This window comes from Melopsittacus undulatus, chromosome Z, assembly GCF_012275295.1.
Source record: "Melopsittacus undulatus isolate bMelUnd1 chromosome Z, bMelUnd1.mat.Z, whole genome shotgun sequence".
Taxonomy (NCBI): domain Eukaryota; kingdom Metazoa; phylum Chordata; class Aves; order Psittaciformes; family Psittaculidae; genus Melopsittacus; species Melopsittacus undulatus.
In genome coordinates this window covers 38,031,369-38,052,525 of record NC_047557.1, presented here as the reverse complement: position 1 = coordinate 38,052,525, position 21,157 = coordinate 38,031,369, and positions in this window count along the sequence as shown.

Genomic DNA, 21,157 nt, shown 5'->3' with positions numbered 1-21,157 from the left:
ACACTTTTACTAACACATGAAGGATGGTCTTGTATCTCCTCTGAACAATCAATAATGCTGCCTGGTAGAGGAACAGGTGAGTGATTGGTGGTCTGTGGTTTAGGTTCGGGATCAATTTTTATTGAATCTTCAGGGATTTGAAAGCCTGAAGGTATAACTGATTGCACCCATGCTTCTGGAAAAACAAGCCAAATAATTATTTTTAATAAAGTCAAAATTTGAAAGATCATACCTGAGAAAGACTTTAAGATAAAAATACTGCAAACTTTCAGCCAATTGAGAAGTAAGTCTGCATAAGTTTCTTAAAAATTGAGTAGAACAAGCCCATAGTTTTTGGTCTTTCTGTCTCATTTGAAATCTAATATGATTTGGTGATGTAATCTTAGTTTGACTGCCAGATTTAGCTGAAATAAAAACCACATCAAGGTCCATGAAATAGTTTCGAGAATTGACCATCTACCTTGAGCAAAACCTGCCAAGTCTCATTCAGCGTCCACCCAAAAGAACATCTCAGACTCATTCTTCCATGCATAACTCTTGGACAGCTTTTGTCTCTGAATCTCCTTAAGATGTCTATTCTCTCATTATAATCAAATTCCACTGTGTACCCACAAAAAGTTTTCCTTTTTGCTGAATTTCAAATAAAACTAAAAGATCTAGTAGCAGAAACCCTGTTTGGGTTTGATTACTTTTTCCTTTTTTTTTTTTTTTTTTTCCAGGAGGGGAGGGTGTTTTATTTCTCCATTTGTGGTGGGGGTGTTTTTGTTGCTTTTTTTTTTTTTTGGGGGGGGGGGGGGGTGATGTTGGTTGGTTTGGCTTGTTGATTTTTTTTTGTGGGGTTTTTTTGTGTTTTTTTTTTTGTTGGTTTGTTTGTTTTGGCCTTGCCAGACTCATAATTTCCACAGAGAATGACACTGCTCTTTCAGCTCTTCATGGTATATGGAACAGATAAAAAAAAACAGACATAAACTCCCATATGAGGATAAAACCAGATACTACATTTTGAACCTGAAATACAAAAGATAAGCTTTTCAGGATGCAATCAGAGCACATGCACAGGAACTGAAATCTAGGTGGCTATAAATTCAGCAACTGCACTCATGTCATTGCAGAGTTTTCAGCTATTTATGGGTCTTAACATTGGTGCTTGCTCGCTGACTGTCAATATTGCATTAAAAAGCCTAAAGCCTTTAAAATCTTGGCTCATACACACTGTGAAGGCCTAAAAGTTACACTTCCAGGAGTTACAGAGGTAATCAAGAATTATGAAGTTGGCAAAGTAATTACTGAAAGTTACATAGACTGAAGTTGTATATATCTAATGAAGCTGACAGAATGTTTTCATAGGACAGATTGAGAAATGCACCTTGAGCAGGGATTGTATTTTGTAAGGATAAAGGATTCTCATCTGTCCTTCTTTTCAGCTACAAAGGGTAACAACATTAATGGCAAAGCTCAATAAATGTTTCTTTTGTAATGCTCTCTTTAAAGTATTCCTGAGTTCCTTTCCCATAGGAAAAAGTCATAATGATTTTAATTATTTTCCTTCTTGCCTAGGTACTTTTCTGTTGAGAATGGAATGAATCTATTGCATATCACTATGCATATCACTACAGAACACTGAAATACCAGAGCAGTTGTTAAAAATATTACTCTACACCATTCAGTATAGAGCAGTAGAAGCAAAGAGCTTCTTAGATTGCCATTTTTACCTTCATGGCTCAGTATATCCTGTAACAACTGCAGCTCTCCATTTTATGCAGAAGGTGTAGGTTAAACTTGGATTCACCTGTGCCTGCATAGCAGGCTCCACTGCCAACAGACTTTTTATTTTAGCACTCTGGGAGAGTAAATAAGTAGTTATTCCTCGCTTTGTATCTCCTTTCTTTGGTTTATGTAAGTGATAGAAATTAAGACCTTTTTGAAACATGAAACCAGCTTATCACCGTTGACCAGAATTCCTAGGAAAAAAAACTTCCATCTGAAAGAGTTGGATGAGCTAAGGAAGCATCATAGTAATATTTATAAATGTTTTAAGCCAAGACTGAAGAGGAGAGCAGCTATTGAACTATAGCATTTATTAGTAAGGGGCTTGTATCTGTAAAGGGAAAACTGTCACATATTTAATTCTATTATGATTGGGATGTAAACAAGGATTTTTCACACTCTTTTTTAGTAAATAAGATTACAGTATAAAGTGTTTTAATCTATCATCAGTTTCAGCTATCTACCCCAACAGTGATTTAGAAGGAAAGGACTAAACCTATTAAGCTTTGATGATCTTTCATTTATGCAGTCAGGATGCTACCTTTATTTTGACTGAGGCTAAAACTCCTGCATTTACAGCCAGGTTAACCGGCCTGCAACCTAATGGAAGTAATTCCCTGAAAACTTCATCTTGTGATTAAAACTCAATCGAAATGAAAGTACTTTCACAATTTAAGAAGTTTACTAGTAAAAGCCTTTCAGACTGTAAGGTCTTCATTAGATTATTGTCTTCCTGTGTAGTTAGAAAGAGGCTCACCATATAAAATAAATCACACAGGTTTACTGACAGTGAACTCTACCCTAATCTTTCCTTTGTGATTAGGGTATGCCACTAAAGACATCTGGAAAGAAATACCTATGCCTGATGTGTTAGAACAGGACTTTTAATAGCGGATGCTTCTAAAGAGCAGTAAGAAAATACATGCTTCATCTCTACAGCAAGAATGCAGACAGTAGTCAGTAATGGAATGTTAGAAGTAGTTTAGAGCTTAATTTAACCTGCAGTCATTTCTATATAGTATTTTAGATATGGAATAACTAGATTTAAGGTTCGGAGTGGGGGACTGCATCATTCTACAAAATGGCATTATATCATAGCTTCCTTCCCCGAGATACTGCCTATTTCAGCCTAGCATTACTGAAGGTGTAAAAGGAAAGACATACAATTTGAGAAATGAGGCAAACAGATTCCTTGGGGTCAAACCTGAACAGATTTTTTTTTTTATTAAAACAATTTAATGGAATCCCCCATTGCAGAGGGGTTGGACTAGATGATCTTCACAGGTCCCTTCCAACCTAATCTATTTTTTTATTCTATTATTAATTTTCATGTCACCCTCACTTACAAAAGTGGATCTCACTATGTTATATCTTTCCAGCTTTAACTTCTGGATCAGGCTGTTTCCATGTACCAGTCTATTTTTGAAACTCAGAGGGGTATCTTTTTTACTTGAAAGTTTTAGCTTCCATGCAATGTTTTAGTTCCTCTGTCAACATAGGAACTTTCTTCATTCTCCATCCATGAAAATTTAGCACACAGTACTCTTATCACTCATTCTTATCACCCACATCACTCTCATTTTGTGTGACCAGCAGGTCAAAGGAGGTGATCCTGCCCCTCTACTCTGCTCTCATGAGACCTCTCTTGCAGTATTATGTGCAGTTCTGGTGTCCTCAACATAAAAAGGACATGGAACTGTTAGAACAAGTCCAGAGGAGGACCACGAGGAAGATCAGGGGACTGGAGCACCTCCCATATGAAGACAGACTGAGAAAGCTGGGGCTGTTCAGCCTGGAGAAGACTGTATGGAAACCTCATAGCAGCCCTCTAGTATCTGAAGGGGGTCTATAAGGACACTGGTGAAGGACTATTCATTAGGGACTGTAGTGACAGGACAAGGGGTAACGGGTACAAACTTAAACAGCAGAGGTTTAGATTGGATACAAGGAGGAAGTTTTTTACTGTAAGGGTGGTGAGACACTGGAATGGATTTCCCAAGGAAGCTGTGAATGCTCCATTCCTGGCAGTGTTCAAGGCGAGGTTAGACATAGCCTTGGGTGACATGGTTTAGTGTGAGGTGTCCCTGCCTATGGCAGGGGGGTTGGCACTAGATGATCTTAAGGCCCTTTCCAACCCTATGATTTTATGATTCTAAGATTCTTCCAAGTGTTAGCTGGTGTTAGCTGGTTGTTCCATATGGTACATACAACTGGTAAACATTTGATGGGAAACACAAAATGTTCTCACATTCATAATCTTTATGAGCATGAACCTTATGCAGTCTGCATGGAAAACATGGTCAATCATGATCAATGCAGATCATCAATGCATAACCAGCTATCACAGAAAGAATAGCGAACAACTGGCTGTGGCATTTCCACTAAGATGATTAGAGGACGTAGGTGGCAGGCTGTGCTGAGAAGTCTACTTGGTTGAGATTAAATATTAGTTTATGCTTTAAAACTGAAGCATGGGAAGCACAGAGAGTTGTTTTGGCTGTTTTTTTTTTAATTAAAAAAATTTAAAGTAGGAGCAATCTCTTGATTTATAACATGCTCAGTTTACAGCTAGGCAGCACCCTGTTGGTATTTTATGCTTAAGAATTAACTGTGTGCTTCAGATGCAGTTGTAGCTAAAAAGAGCTGATCCTGCTGTGCTACTTCATGCCAACTCCACGTTTCACCATTTAGCTACCCTTTTGCTCTACTGATTTCTATTTTATGCCTTGAATCAGCATATATTGCTTTATGACAGGAAGTAATTTTCTTTTTATAGAAGTGTCCAGTTACAATTCTGAAAAATGGACATAAAGAAATCTTCATGATACTGCTTAAAACAGGCAAACAGGATAGAAGACTGTTTATTTCAATGGGTGTAACTCATAGCTTTTATCTTTTTTTCTTCCCAGTACCAGAGAACTTTTTTCACCAAAAAAAAAAAAGTCAAAGCATGCCAGCATGAAAAGCATGTTTCTATTTTATCATTATTTTATTATTATTATTATTAATAATACTATTATTATATAGCATTGTAAGGACATATTTTTGTTATGCAGCAAAAGTATTTGCATATTAAAACCTGCATTTTAAAGTGATAAAACATAAAACCCATTATTGCACTACACTCCTGATTTTCTTTTCCCTTATAACTAATCCCTCCTCAAAGCAGATGAGATAAAAGACAAAGCAGATGTGCCAGGTTGTGTGTTGTTATGTAAGAATGTTTCAGAATGTCTCAAAGAAAAAGAAACTGGTCTGGCACTTCTTTTCTTTGCAGTCAAGTTTTGTAATATGTGGTTTCCTTGAGGTAAGGTCAGCTGTAATTTAAGGCAACATACACACAGGTAGTCCTCATGTACTTACAGTGTTGATATTTTTAATTCTCACAAGAAGTACAAAAAGCACAGGCAAGCCAAACATTGTGGGGTGCAGTTGCCCCATAATACATCCAAGCAGCAGTCATGAGAGCCTGCCACAAGCTTATAATATCCCCATTATTGCAACTAGTTTCAGAAAATTTCATAAATGGACTTATGCTGCATCATCGTAAGGAAGTTGGCTCATGGATAAGCAGCACATCATGGAAAGCTTCAGCATGCAAAGTAATGAAAAAAAGAGTTGTAGTGGGTCTGAGCTTTCCTTCATGCGTGCTAATCTACTGAAGCATAATCTGATACTCAGCTTCCTGATCTCCAGTGCAATGATAACAGAAGTGCTTGCCTTAACTTTTTTGAGTAATGCACATTTTGGAGGAGACAATTTTTGCTGTGATGATGATTTCTGTTCTAGGTTCATTTTGAATTCTGTTTTTGTGCTTAACACCCCAGTATCCCTGAGCAAGATTCTGCTTTTGATAAACTGACATTGTCATTGTACATTTTCTTGGGAAAATTTTATCAGAATAGTCAGTTGTAATTTTTTCCTGATTTTATTCTGGATCAGATATCAGAAGTAATCAGAATACCAGGTTCCAATAACCTAACAGGGCTGTATCTAAACTACAGGAAGAAAAGTCCCACAAATAAAACAATAGCAAAATGTCTTTCTTTTGTCCCTGATATTGGATGACTGGTAGGTTTTACTCAAATTTCTTAAAGAATTAAAAGATTAGAAATCAATATCCTGAATAACTTCAATTCCCAACAACTTTGGTAGGAGCTGAACTAATGCAGTTGTGTTTTAGCAACTTACCTCTGAGATTTTTATGCAGCTGACCATGTTGAATCTGCAAAGTTTATGAGCAATTATTTCTTGAGTTCTTAAATTTGCTAATTACCAAGCAAAGAGGATTGTATTTTGAAACAGTTACCTCTAGTAAATGCAGTACCAGTCCAAGATCTAGAAAACCCTCTTGTATCTCCCTTTTCTCCTCTTGAGAAGAGAGAAAGTGACACAAGGTTCATTTCTTTACTAGCATAAAATTAAGTCTAGTCTAGTGGAATTACAAAATAGAAAAAAAACATGAAAATGTCTCTGTTCTTTTTTTTTAAATGGCTTATTAAGAGAGGTATGACATTTGCCTCTTTAAACTAGTCTGAACCTTATAGGTCAGCCACTTTTCTACAACTGCAGTTGTAGCCCTCAAACTGACCTTGGGGGAGGGTGGAACCATGTGTTTAACAGGTGTGTTATGATTTTAAGGCTACTCCAGTGTTATTACTGTTGTTCACACAGGTGGCAGGTAAACACATGTTCTCTCCCAAAACTACATAGGGACCCACCTAGGTTGACTAATTGCAGCAAGTCAAGCATTTACTAACACTAAATGACACTAAATTGGGAGGAGTGGCTGACACACCAGAAGGCTGTGTTGCCATTCAGCCAGACCTGGACAGGCTGAAGAGTTGGGCAGGGAGAAACTTGATGAAATTCAACAAGGGCAAGTGTAGAGTCTTGCATCTGGGGAAGAACAACCCCATGTACCAGTACAGGTTGGGGGTTGACCTGCTGGAAAGGAGTGAAGGGGAAAGGGACCTGGGGGTCCTGGTGGACAGGAGGATGACCATGAGCCAGCAATGTGCCCTTGTGGCCAAGAAGGCCAATGGCATCCTGGGGTGCATTAGAAAGGGTGTGGTTAGTAGGGCAAGAGAGGTTTTCCTCTCCCTCTACTCTGCCTTGGTGAGGCCACATCTGGAATATTGCATCCAGTTCTGGGCCCCTCAGTTCAAGAAGGACAGGGAATTGCTTGAAAGAGTCCAGTGCAGAGCCACAAAGATGATGAAGGGAGTGGAACACCTCCCTTATGAGGAGAGGCTGAGGGAGCTGGGTCTCTTTAGCTTGGAGAAAAGGAGACTGAGGGGTGAGCTCATCAGTGTTTACAAATATGTCAAGGGTGGGTGTCAGGATGATGGAGCTAGGCTTTTTTCAATGATATCCAGTGATAGGACAAGGGGCAATGGGTGTAAACTGGAGCAGAGCAGGTTCCACGTTAACATCAGGAAGAACTTCTTTACTGTGAGAGTGACAGAGCACTGGAACAGGTTGCCCAGGGAGGTTGTGGAGTCTCCTACGTTGGAGATATTCAAGGCCCGCCTGGACAAGTTCCTGTGTGATGTACTCTAGGTTACCCTGCTTTTGCAGGGGGGTTGGACTAGATGATCTTTTGAGGTCCCTTCCAACCCTTGGGATTCTGTGATTCTGTGATTTAGTCACTGAAACAGATACTATTTCATACAGTGCCATAATTTTCTGCTCAAGTGACATAGTAATTGCCTACATACAATTATCTGACAATAATACACTCAGATTTAGCTGGCACATAAAAACAATAGGGCCAGGGACTATTGTAGTATTAAGCCCTGGATGGGAAGATGTTAACCCCTTAGTCTTACAATCTCAAAAGCACTTGGTCTATCACAATACCAGTGTGACAATCAGTGTAATTCTGTGGTCATGCCTGAAACTCCCTATTGGTATGACGTGCTGGAGTGAACTTTTCCAAACACACTTTCCTCTTTCCTTCTCAACACACACACTGAAATATAAAGATTGAGAATTTACTTTGACCCCTACACCTAATGTAGAACAGAATAGATTAGCATTTTTATTTTTATTACTGATACTCACTAGTATCAGTAATGTTCCAAAAGTCATATGTGTCTTTGTATCAACCATACTACATCCAGTGCAAGGGAAAAGAAACCTGAAATCAGCTGTCCCATTTTTGTGGCCTATTTAAACTTTCCAATTGGATCTCCATGTGTTATACCTACAATTAAAGCAAACAGGTACTACAGTTCAGTTGCTGTAAGGAGTGATTCAGATCATCAGCCAAGTGAGACACCTTGATACCTTTTTCTCAAAGACTGTGCTTCAATGTGTTGTATCTTATTGCTTAAGTTTGTGGATAATTAATAAAACCCCACACCTGTATTATAGTGCTGCCATATACCCTTTAATAAGTTCCTAAAAATTTGTTGTGTGCCAATGTTTGCAAATAAAAAAAAGCTAATATTACCTGTTCTGCTTTGGCATTTAGCAGCAGGAGAAACAGAATTCTTCCTCTTCCAGAACCAGGGTTTTACTGACAGAGGAATACTTTCTTCAGAATAGGAATATTGTTCTAAATAACAGTGAGAAAAAAAACAAAACAACAAACCAAACCATGCCAGGAACAGGAAAAAAAAAAAAACCACCAAATCACATATTATGAAAATGTAATTCTTATTCTAGGGAATAGTGGAGCTTTTGGTTAAAGTGTAAAACAAAACAAAAAGAAATATAGTCAGTTATTATGCACAGTACAGATAGAAATGCGTCAAAGACAATTTAGGAAAGATCCTCAGGCAGTCCTATAACTCATATGTTAAAATAAAAGAGTATCACACTGTCTAGTATTTAAAGTAGGTTATTTAAGGAAAATCTTCATAGAGATAAATTAAAATCAGTCATTTTAGTCTAACAGGCCATGTTCATGTTCTGTATATGGCTAAAAAAATCAGTGTGGTAACCTCACATACAGCTTTTATGTCTTTGAGCCAATTCTAATATAACTTCCTGGTATTCAGTCCACAGTGTAGGAAATTTTACATAGAGTATTGCTAGCTATAGTATTAATTAAATTAATGCCTTTCAGATGCCTTTCAGATGAAAAAAAAAAAAAAAAACACAAAAGACCCAATATAGAAATTCTTAGGATATTAGGGATTAAAAATCATCACAAAGATGTATGGAACTGCTCCACTGGAGATTCCCAGAACAGCAAATTCTAACAAATCTTAGTACTTGAATGTTAGCTGCAATACCAATGTTGCATGCTAAGTGTCATGCAAGATACAGGAAAACAGCTAAAAGAGTTCTGTGCTTTTAAAATCAGAATAAGTTTTCCTTGGCTTCTAATTACAGTCAGAACCAATCCAAACTAGCTCTGATAAAAGGGCTCTGAGAGTTTCTGTAAATCATATGTAATTAATTCAAATTGCAAGTTTTGCAAATGTGTGACATGGCTGGAAACTGCTGGAATATGAGGCATAGCTTATTCTAGCAGTAGGTGCTCCAGACATCAAAAAAAAAAAAAGATGCTGCAAAGAGGTGGAGAAATCAGGCAGGTTTTTATGGTATCTTCTTTCCTTTAACTCTGCAAATGGAGTCAATAATGCACATAGTTATATATTCATGCATCTCACTAAGTGAGTATGATAAATCCCCTTCAGATTAATTTCTTTATAGTAAAACCAGAAATTTCAAGCCTGTGGCAGAAAAAGAAGATGGAAAAGCAAGAACATCTCTGTGTGTTTCTTGTTAATAGTATTTAACAGTCATTGTATGTCTCATTGAATGACCCACAGCACGCCAAGATATAGAACACTGCAATTGTCATTAAAATGACAAAATAGTCGAGTGTCTTTTAGCATTAACTGCAATTTCTCACCAGGAGGGAATTTGTTGACATCAGAAAATTAAAAAAAAACTGAGCAGGAGCAGCTGGTTCAAATTAACTTAGTGATTGTTCTGGGCCACACCCCTGTATTGTGAGAAATACCTCTAATTTTTCCCATTCATTTTTAGGAAGGTAGCGGTATCTCACAAAAAAGGTTTGCAATGACAGAAGAATATATATAATATATAAAACAAATATTCTTATAAAAGCTTTGTCAAGAGGGGCTGCCTGAGTATAAAGTTCTTTATTGCTCCTTGTTACAGTACTGTCCTACCAATACACAGACACTCTGCTATTCAATATTATCCATAATGCAAGTGCATACACTAGGCTTTATTATAAAAGCATCAATGGGCTGAATAGAACCTGTCTGTGCTCTGATGCAAGACAAGGAAGGGCACTGAGGGAGAAGACTTTCAGGGTTTGGTTGGAATGTCTTTAAAGTATGGTTCAATAGAAGACCTATAGTGAAAGAGAAAAAGATTGTTTCTTTGACTTGGGCATTGTACAGTGTTTCCCCCTTTATTATGTGGAAAAAGAAGAATGAAACTTGATATGGATAAAGAATCAGTATTCTCCCAATACCCTGAAAAAATGGGCACTGATAATAAAGACCTTATTAGTTTTCTTTGTTGCTTACAGAAAAGGAGAAATTTTTATCATTTTGGTTGCTTCTACTGAACACTCATACAATCAGCCAAGTAACAGAATGTAGTTGCAATGAATATATGCATAGCTGAATGGTTGGAAATGGGGCCCTTTTGAGTCTCTTTGTTTGTTTGTGGATAGAATAGTAGCTGCCTCTTCTATTTACCTAAAGGCTGGATGGTCTTAGTAGTCTGGTCCTTCAATCTCACTGAGCAGTGAATCACATTGATATTGTTCAATGGTATTTATAGCAGTGATTGCTGTTTCATGAATTCAGCCTTTGTACAGTTAATATGAAAATTCATCTTCTGAGAAGGGTACCTTTTATAAATCCATCTCATCCCCTGAAAGTAACTTCACAAAGAACTCTGAGAGTATTTTACATGTACAGGTTTGTTTATAATGTCACAAGCTAAACTCAGACTTTTTCCAGAAGAAAGTGCATTATGCAGGACATTTCTTCTTATTCATTCTGGTCAAACCACATTTTTTTCTCTACATTGTCAGTTTATACTGCGTTAAGCAACAGCCTTGACTAATGGCATTGCCTAACAGAGTTGGTTTAACTTGTTATTCTTAAGTTCTGGTGTCAGAGAAGGTTAGGTAGTCAGCTGACTTCTTTTAACATTAAAAATCCTTAATTACCCTAATAGAGTACATTGCCATGAAGAAGAACTTACACAGAAGCTACCAACAAATAAATTGCTGATTTGGAACAAAACTTCTAAATCAACAGATGATATTACAGCTTGTTATTACAGACAACAGAGCTTTCACTTGCTGTGTTCTGCCAATGTTATTGCAATTTCCCTTTTGAAAATGAAAGTAAAGGCACATATTTCATACTATGAGCCACAAAAATACTGGAGCAAAGACAAGAATCTAGATTTAGTGTCCCTTGGAAAATGATGTGTGTTTGCATGTTTATTTGTAGACACAGCTAATCTGTTGTATTGATTACACTTAATATTCCATAGTATTCCCAATCTTTGCTCATTCATGAATCAGTTTTCTGGGAATATAAATAGATCATAATGCCCCAGTAATGAAGTGTCATTAGTCTTTAAATCAGCCATGGCAATCTTCCTTTAATTTTAGCCATTAGTAAGGAATTTAAACCTTAAATATAATGCTTAAGAAGTATATTTGACATCTGAGAAAAATATTACTTTGTGTGGGAAGGCTTCAACTATGATCATTAATATTGGTAAAAGCAGACTTCTGATTTATGGACAGGATCTTCACGTTGCATAGGAAAAGGTGAAAATCTTTCTTATCTTTCACACACACAGCTTTTCAGCAGTCTGCTCCCTAAGGTAGGCAAGGCAAACTACCCTGGTTTTATTACAGGCTGCACATTTATTCTTTAGTTACATACCCTTGAGAATCACTCGCATAATCTTGCCTTCTGCTTCCATTTATCTAACCCCCTAAACAAAGAGTCAATAAAAATCTCAAACTAAAAATGACTGTAGATTACATGTTAATTTTTGAGGCCCAACCTTAGTTACACACTAGCCCCCAATATGCCACCTCGGGTGTGTAACAGAAAAAAATGAAATTTGAATACTCACAATAGTATCTTGTAAGACGTGTTTTACATAACAAAACTCGGTGCAGTTTAATGACAATTTAAAGATCTTACAGTTAGGATGTATGGAAAATCCAGTACGAAAAAAGCCCACAGAATCTGGCAATATATAATTTATATCCTTTTGCTGTGACAATATGTCCTCTTCTTTGAGGCAGAATTCTCTGGTAAAATTATTTGTCATGCAAATTATTACTTTTTTTCAGCAAAAAGATGTCAAGATTTCATGGAAGATAAAAGCAGCATGGACAGAAGTTGAGCGAAAGTCTAAGTTTTCAAAAAAATATTCCTAAATAATATATGTCATAGAAAAGAAAGTAGGCCCTACTTCACCCATTTTTTATCGTTTATCTAGTATCTTGTTAAATGTCCTTTTCGTTAGCATGTTTTTTGATTAAAGTCCAAATGAAAGTCCCTCCCCTTAAATTTAGTTTCATTGAGTCTTGGTCTACAATAAAATCGAAGATTTTTGAAGACTTCTGGACTGATTCTTCTGAGAAAGAATGTACATTATTAGATTCACTTTCAAGTCTTTTACCAGAAGCCACTTCCAGAATTTCCTGGTACAACCTTTTTTGTTCATTTCCTAACACTGTACTTCTTGAAATGACAATGCTAAAAGACACAATGCATAAACATGAGCACATATGACCACTTGCTGTGGCTGAAATTATAATACTTGATGACTTCATTGAGCTGTGGAAACTCAGTTCTGTTTTTCTAAAAGTTCACAAAATATTTGTGTCTTTAAGTAGAAGACCTTAACTTATCACGCTTCTCTACATGTTTATGAAGATGCGTACACAGCTTTCCAACTATTAGCATTCAAACATGCATTTTCATAGATAAGCAAGGTGGCTTTTAAAAAAATAATTACCTGTATTTAAAACTATTCTCATTCACTTGTTAATCTTTTTTACCACATAAACAGCTCTTTTAGGATGTCTTTCATATAAGTGGCTTCTTCAAACTTCTCACTCAGCTTCTTAACACAACAGTGGCCTGGCTCCACTCTTCCACTAACTGTGTGCCATAATATAGCTGAATCCAGGACAAGCATACATGAACAGTTTTTAATATTTTAACTAAACAAATAATATGTCTTAAAATTACCTTCATCCATTGTAATCAGTCTGTTTCTCAGGGCCAGTGTTTCCACAAAGGCAAGAGTTAACTACTGGTATTTTCCGACAGTCTCCCACACTATGTACGTAAATATTTAATCTGTAAAAAAATGCAAGAGCTTCACTAGGCAACAAAATACCTGCAGAAAGTAAAATGGAAGATATGGATCAGATTTCTTCTCACTGTTTCCTATGACTAGCAGTATCTCTTTTGCCAGGAGACCAAAACTGACTGGATGAAACTCAAATGTGTAGAGGACTTAAATATAACTGAAAAAAAAAAATTAGAGGTTGATGTTATATACATGGAAGCATAAATACTCACAAGATTAGAAGGGTTTCATTAGAATATTTTACAAATATTCACACTTGTTTCACCTGGAAGAATGTGAAATGTGACACTATGGGCACATTTCCAGTAGTGGTGAAACTGATAAAGTTATAAGGGAGATTTTATGCAATTTCAGCCCTAATTTCACATAAATAAGAGATTTTAAATTGTCCCAGATTAAACTTGTTGTTTTAGGGCAAAAATTCCCATGTTTTGGAGGATAGCTTCATGAAAGTGTATTTCTGTCTCCCTTCTCTGCTAATTAATGGTAAAGCCCTGTAGTTATCATTGCCAAGACCATTATGCTTAGACTGGTCTGTCTCAGCTAATGAGACAGGCAGGTTGTTTTAAACTGTATTTATGTGCTGTTTTTTTTTGTATAACTACAGGTGCACAACTTGTGATATATTCCTATATTAATGTGAACAATACAGCAGCAGGAACTGGGAGAACTAGTTGCAAAAGCAAATGAAGAATAAACTGTTCGCAGGCTGGTGTGATCCATTTCAGGCAGGTGAAACCAGTGGCTCAGGATTTCTACTTCATTGCTATTGTTGTGTACCCCACCCTTTCGTCAAAAAGGATTAAAACCAGGAGCTTAACTTCAGTTGTAGCCTAAAAGGAAGGCTTTTGGTATCACTAACTCAACAAGCAGTTTCACTCTGGGTCTATAGGAGGCAGCTTCACTGGGGATCTTATTCTAACTAAACCTCAACTAATTAAATAGCTAGCTTCCTTAGTGCTCTATTTTGAATATGTTATAGCTCCACTGAGATGTGAAGAATATAGATGATATGGGTCCTAGGTAAAAGACTTCTCTGAAAGGATACTTTCCTTATATAGAAAGAACTTTGCTGTGTCTTTTTTAAGAAAACAAAAATATAAAAGTGCACTTTTGTCATCCCTCTTGCCTTTTGCCTACTGCTACAGTTGGGGAAAAAAAGTAAGAATGGAGAAGAGAAAAATGACCATCTGAACAATTGGGAGTGTTCAACTGTTAAAAGAATTCAATCTTATAAAAATAAAAACATTTTTGACAGATCATATTTCCAAATACTTTTTTACTCCGACAAAATTATATATGACATAGAATTAACACTACAACTAAAAAGAAATTGTTTCTTGCTTTACTTACTCTATTTAGGTGTGTGTATTAGCCCCAGTCCTGAACTAGAACCTCACTGTGCTAGTTATTAAACATACACAATAGATTGGCTGTGCCACAAGTATCTTAACATTGCTTCTTTAGTACTTGGTTGGTATTTTTGCTAATCCTGTGTTAGGTATAATTTTTACCTGACAAACCTTCTTTACATTTTTATTTAAAACACTCTTCAAAAAATCCTTTAGTAAGCAGCAACACTATACGACTTTTTCTTAAACCACCATAAGCTGGGAACTCACTATTCATTCATGTCTCTAGTATTGCATTATCAATAATATTTCATGCATAATTGCAAGGAGACAAATTTCTAGGGCTAGGAATCTCATGTTCTTCTTTGTATATTCCCAACCACTTTGATTCTCTTGAAAACCTGTAACAGCTCCTGAGGTAAGTAATTTATTGTAGTATAGAATTGGGCCCAATTTTAAATGTCACAACTTCACCTTTCCCCTTTGAGAAAACTCAGATGCAAATCAAGCTCTGAGTTATGTACCTTTAGTCAGTTCTATAATGGGACAAATTACAACTAGAAACATGCTTGACGTTCCCTCTTTTTTGAAATAGAAACAAGCTTAATCCTGCTAAAATTTCTCATGAATAGCTATGACTTGCACCATGTCACCCATTGTGCTTTATGTGGCATTTCTTCCTAAGCAGCAATAGCCTTGAATCAACCCAGTGTAGAGTAAAACTGAAACACAAGAACAGAAGATTTCTGAGTTTTTAGACAGAAACACAACAAGCAATTGCTGCTTAACATCTGAATACAGAAGTCTGTAACAAATACCATGGATTAAAACACTTTTGCTGAAACTCAACAAAGAGCTTACATTTAAATTGAGGAGAAAACACATGAAATGGAGGCCAGAAGTACAACTTCAAATGAAACACTGCATTTCTCTATCTGTACCTTTTATATGAGATAATTTGAGGAAAAAACACATGAAAAGTTTCATTTGGTCTGAGATAAAACTATTCTGATCATGGAATCATAGAATGATTTGGTTTGGAAGGGACCTTAAAGATCAAGTTTCAACCCCCCTGCTGTGGGCAGGGACACCTTCCACTAGACTGGATTGATCAAAGCTCCACCAAGCCTGGCCTTAAACACTTCCTGTCCTTGAACAATGTCTCTAGGGAACCTGTTCCAGTGCTTCACCACCCACACAATGAAGAATTTTTTCTTAATCTCTAAATCTCCCCTCTGTCATTTTTAAGCCATTCCCCCTTGTCCTGTCATTACATGCCCCTGTGAAAAGTTCCTCTCCAGATTGTAGACTGCTATAACTTCTTCCCTGTTCCATCACGTTTGCAGCTGATGGCTAATTATGAATTAGTTCTGTTTGTTCCGCACAGAAATTCCACTCCTAACTTTTGCAAGTAAACTACTCAGTAAAGCTGTCTTGGACAACTTTTCCTAACCACAGCAATCCCCCACTAATGATGGGAACAATTACGGTCAGGTGTTACAAGTAAAAAATTGAATGCCTAGTTTCCTCATTTTTTTCTGACTGTTCTTATCACACCCTGAATGTAGACAATGAGCAAAACATAACTTATTATTACTCATTTATTATGTCATTCCTGTTTCTCTGTGGTAGTGGGAGACAACCCAGGAGTATCCCACTCTGGACAAATCTCAGCTTGACTGAAGTGATTCTGAAGCTTCAGAATTTGATACTTGCTCCTCATTGTAAATATGGTGTAAGATACGCTTTGCTGTTTTAACCTGGATGTTTACTGGCAATAGATCCACACACTGGTATTCATTTCAACATACAGGAAAAAAACCACAAAACAGCAGTTTTCTAAGGAGATATTTTGAAATTTTCAAGACACTAATTTTATTCAAAGGATAATGAAAACCCAGAAATGGCAGTAAATATAAGGCTACTTTGGAGAATCAAATAAGTTTCAGAATGCCAAATAAACTTGAAAATCCCAGATAGCTAAATTTAACCTACATATTGCAACACCACAGGTAGCTCATCTGCTCATTAACGTTTTGCTAGTTGTTGTTGTGTCATATATGAAGTTCCAACAACATAATTCTGTGCAGGGTTCATGATCTTTTGAGGTAGAGAGGATTACTCATCCTTCTTGATCTCGCTGGAAGACTGCCCAGTTCCACTCCTCCTGGGATCAGTTGAGACATGATAGCAGATCTCCTGTGTGTTTGTCTTTTTCACAAGACTTTTCTCCATGAAGGGCACTGAGCTTTCCACAGTAGTCATATATTTTTCAACTTTTTAAAGTAAGGCTCTTGTCATTTGTTTTCTCTTCTCTTGAATACACTTAAATACACATTCTAATTAGCATTATAGACTGTATAGGGCAGTAAAACATTTATGTCTTTCCACTTCTTTGGTTTGTTCCCTTAGTACTTCCCACTGCATTTGCACTGAATTATACCTTCCCCAGTGATTTCCTATTTTTATCACAACTTCATCCTACAGATACATATTGCTCTAGTGTGATTTAGAGAATTTGTATAAGTAGGATTTCCAAATTTTTTTTTCCTAGAGGCTTCCTAGAAGATCCAGATTTTCTTCATATAAATGACTTTGGTACTCAACCATAGTGGAGTCAGGGCTTATGCCTGAAAGGCAGTCTGACAGGTTGAAAAAGCTTCTGGAAGTGTTTCTCAATATGTACCCCTAAGATGAATTCCTGGTTCCAAGAAAATGAATGACAAAACTTGAGCTCATTTAAGCTGAATGGGATTCCTAGTTCCTAAAATGAAAACATCTTGACATGACTTCACAGTCAGTTATTCTGCTTAACTCTAGTTTAGAATGGGATATTTTTGTTTCTTCCTGTGGAAGGCAGTTCACTAATATTTGATGTCTTCTGGACATCTATCTTGTGGTGGTTTTTGTTCGTTTTGTTTGTTTGTGTTTTTTGTTTTTTTTAATTTTTATTTTCCTTAAGCATGACACTAAAAAAGAAGTTATTTGTCTAGATTGACGAAACTCTGTGCCACCTAGTTCATGGTATAACATCACAGAGATATCCATGATCACAACCTGACTCTAGATGGACTTATGTAGAATCATGCAGATAAGGTGCAAATGAATAGATAGTATAGCTGCTTCCACTGAAATTAAAATCTGATCTGTTGTAATGTCGAAAGAAGACATGAAGATCTGAGGAGGCACTATACTTGAGCATGCAGAAAATAGATTTCTCTGAATAATGCAGCTGAGACATGCTTCCTAAACCAGGAATTTGTACAGGAATTGGAAAAGATGTGGTAGTGGAAGAAGTACTGAATTTGCTCTGAAATGTCTTGGAAGTATTACTGCCTTCAGTAGGACTGCTGTAATTCAGAGAGGTGACATTACATGCTTTTAAATCTATATAATCTATATTACTATCTTTATTACTTGAAATCTGGGAATACCTGGTTATCTTGCAGTTCCTGATGTCTAAGGAAATGCAGTAATGTGTTTCTGCTCAGTTTTGTAGGATGTGGGTAAAAGCTACTGAATATAAATAAGGTAACAAAGCACAAAAGGTGGGAGAGGCAGATTCTAGGCTTTCTATCAGTTGACTTAAAATGGATGACTGTCCTGTTGGGATATAGGCAGAGTTCTGTTTTAGGACATATTGTCTAACATAGCACACTCAGGAGCTCCTGCAGGATAATGCTATTTCATAACAAAGCAATTTGTTAACATCAATTTCCACTTAATGTTTATCTCATAAGTAATCTGAAGGTGACTTGCAAAATAGGGTTCTTTGGCTAAGTGTGTGTAGAACAGTCCTCTCCCAAATACCCAGAAGCTTAGATCTTCTTCAAGGTATCCTGGGCAGAACACAAAGCAACTGCAGGGGAGGTATCAGACTCTGAAATAGATGTAGGGGCTGCTGATCTTTCTCCTAGCCTCCAATAAAATTCCAGATTCAATTTTGCTATCCTCTTGTATAAGATGAATCACTTTCAGGAACTCCATCTGTCTACTCAAGCTGTTATCACTAGTTTCAGGAAAAATATTTGGCCAGGTCATAATGCAGCAGTTTTCAAAAATTACTAATTTTCTATTTTTCTGAACATTTCCTTTTCTCTGAGCAGCAACTGCATTCCATACTATATGTTGACTATTGTATCAAAATAGCAATACTAGCAGTATCTAAGAGATGTCACACTGAGTATAAAAGTAAGAAAAATGTTTCTTTTTGCCTTCTTTATATTAAGACAGTAATAGCTGCATGCTTTGCTACTTCTGAATAAATAATACCAGGTCAACAATAAACAGTGTACAAAATAATGATGCAGATTCACTTAAAAACTTACCAATAAACACTAAAGCTCCCTCCAATTAAACTGCATTTTTAACGTGTAAGTATCTTGTACAATGAAGCTCTCTAAAGTCAGATGGTGACTCACTCCAGCTTCAGGAAGGTGATGAATTGACATTTCCCTGCCCATTAAAAAGGAGGAGCAGCAAAAACAAACAGCTCCCGCAATGAGTTGTAGCACAATACTTTCTTGTCTAAAAGAGGAAACATAGGTCTGAAAGACAGTAGAATTAAAAGGAAAAAAAAGGTTAAAAACTACTATGATGAAAATGTGACAATAATCCAATTTTTGAGAAAGCATATTAGAAAAAAGAGTTGAGGTAGAAGAGTATCTTAATAATTGTAACACACTTTTTTCCCACCTCTATAGGCCTGCAGTAAATGGTGTTGTGCTATTTTCCTTACTGAGAAAATGCTAAAAACACATAAAGGTTGTTTGAGTGAGCCTGTGTAACCCCATTTGTTAGGTTACTTAAGCACTTCAAAAGACTCAGCTAGGTGCACCAGGGACATCCACAGATTCCCAGCTTGTCAGTATAAAAAGATTTGTATTGGCCATACTCATTACTAGACAAGGGAAACAGTCCCAGAAAAAGAGTATAATCAGAGATTTTGGATAACATCGTTCAACAGTGAAATAAGACTGGTAGTGTCATACTGATATGGAGGTCAGGAGGAGTGGGAGTTATCTGAACTTCATACATGATAATTAAATAAAAAAACCACAAAAGCAACTCGACAGCTTGCTCACCATGTCACTATCAGCTGGCAGGTCCCTTCAATTATTCAGCTTATTAAAAGTATATTAAATACCTTGGTCTAATAACATGTCAAATGTGCAGAGGAAAAAAGAAAAAAAGGAAAGAACAACATGCAGCGGAAAATTGTTGCCAGAAAGTCAGGGGAGCTGGTGACTGGGGTCTAGAATTGTGGAGGTGAGCTGGCAAGGCAGGACCTGGCAGCCCCTCCTGTTCCACTGTCCCAGCCAAGAGCAAGACCACTGGGGTGCAATGGTGGCAGACCCAGACCTAGGCCTCAGGCACCGCCCTGGGGATGGAGATGGGGATGGGATAGAACAGGGCATGAGACCACAGGCTGGAATCAGCCCAGGTCCCATAGCCAATCCCAGTCCACCTGCAAGGCAGTGGGGTGAGGGCTCAGACAGGAACCAAGTGCTGGGGTTGCAGCTGAAAGCAAGTACCATGGCTGGGGAGGCCTGGTCACTGCCTCCCATAGCACTACTGAGGGCTTTCTCCTTGACTCATTGGGATGGGACACCCTTGGCGGTGCTGATCCTGAGCTTATCCCCCAGACTCACAACCAAACCCTGCTGGGGGGGATGACTTTATGGCCCCAACAGTTTCTACAGAGCTATTTTAAACAGAGGAAGACATAACCAGTGCTGGATTTTGTATGAGGAATTATGAATACCCCTGTAAAATCACTCAGCACTCTGTTCCCCTTCCTCTTAGTTTTACTAATTGCTACATTTGGGTTTCAAGGGCATGCTGCATTTCATGTGTGTTCACAAAAGACAGATCAGCCATACTTCTTCCTTCTACAGTGTGTTGCAGCAGGTCCAGGTCAGCAAAAAGCAGGGCGAAAGCCATCTGGGAAGCCAATCTGCTAATTGCAAATTCTTTTGTTTCAGGAAGTGGTATTTCTTCTCCGGGCATTGTGCTCTGGGCTAATCTGAGATGTTAGTGATACACTGTGTAGTGCTGTGCTGGACGTGCTCTGAAAAATGTTTGGCTGGCTTGGTGAGGAACTGGTTGTAAAAAACTGCTTCTAGCAGGCTGGTGAACTCCCTGGTCTTGTGCAAACCACTCCCGCTTTGAACTTCGAGTTTAATCAGAGTGTTTCAACCTGTTTCTAATTATTTAGGTGCTAGTTATTGCTCTTCTATCAAGCTTGCCACCTTCAATGTGTTTCTTAAAACAAACAAACCCAAATCCAAAACAAACAAACAAACAAACAAAAGTACCAATATTAAGTTTTAGACTTGCTCCTGGGCCATTTCTACCACAGGCTTCTGTGCAGAAGAACTGGAACTCAGTGAAACGTTGAAGCTACATTAATTCCTCTACACTCTCTCTCAAAGTTTCACTGGACAAAGATACATCTTAACATATTCACTCTGAAGTAGTATGAGACATGTAAAAATGTGAGGTTTATTTTTTCTCCATTTTGATCTATGACCCTGAGAGGTTTGTGGCAATTTCCTGCAGTGAGGGATGTAGCCATAGCCGGGGAGGGGAGCTACCATGGCATGCTCATTTGTTGTCTCTTCCCTTCTGAAATCTGCCCCTGATTTCTCCAGCACATAGTTTTGCAATGACTTTTTTGTGTG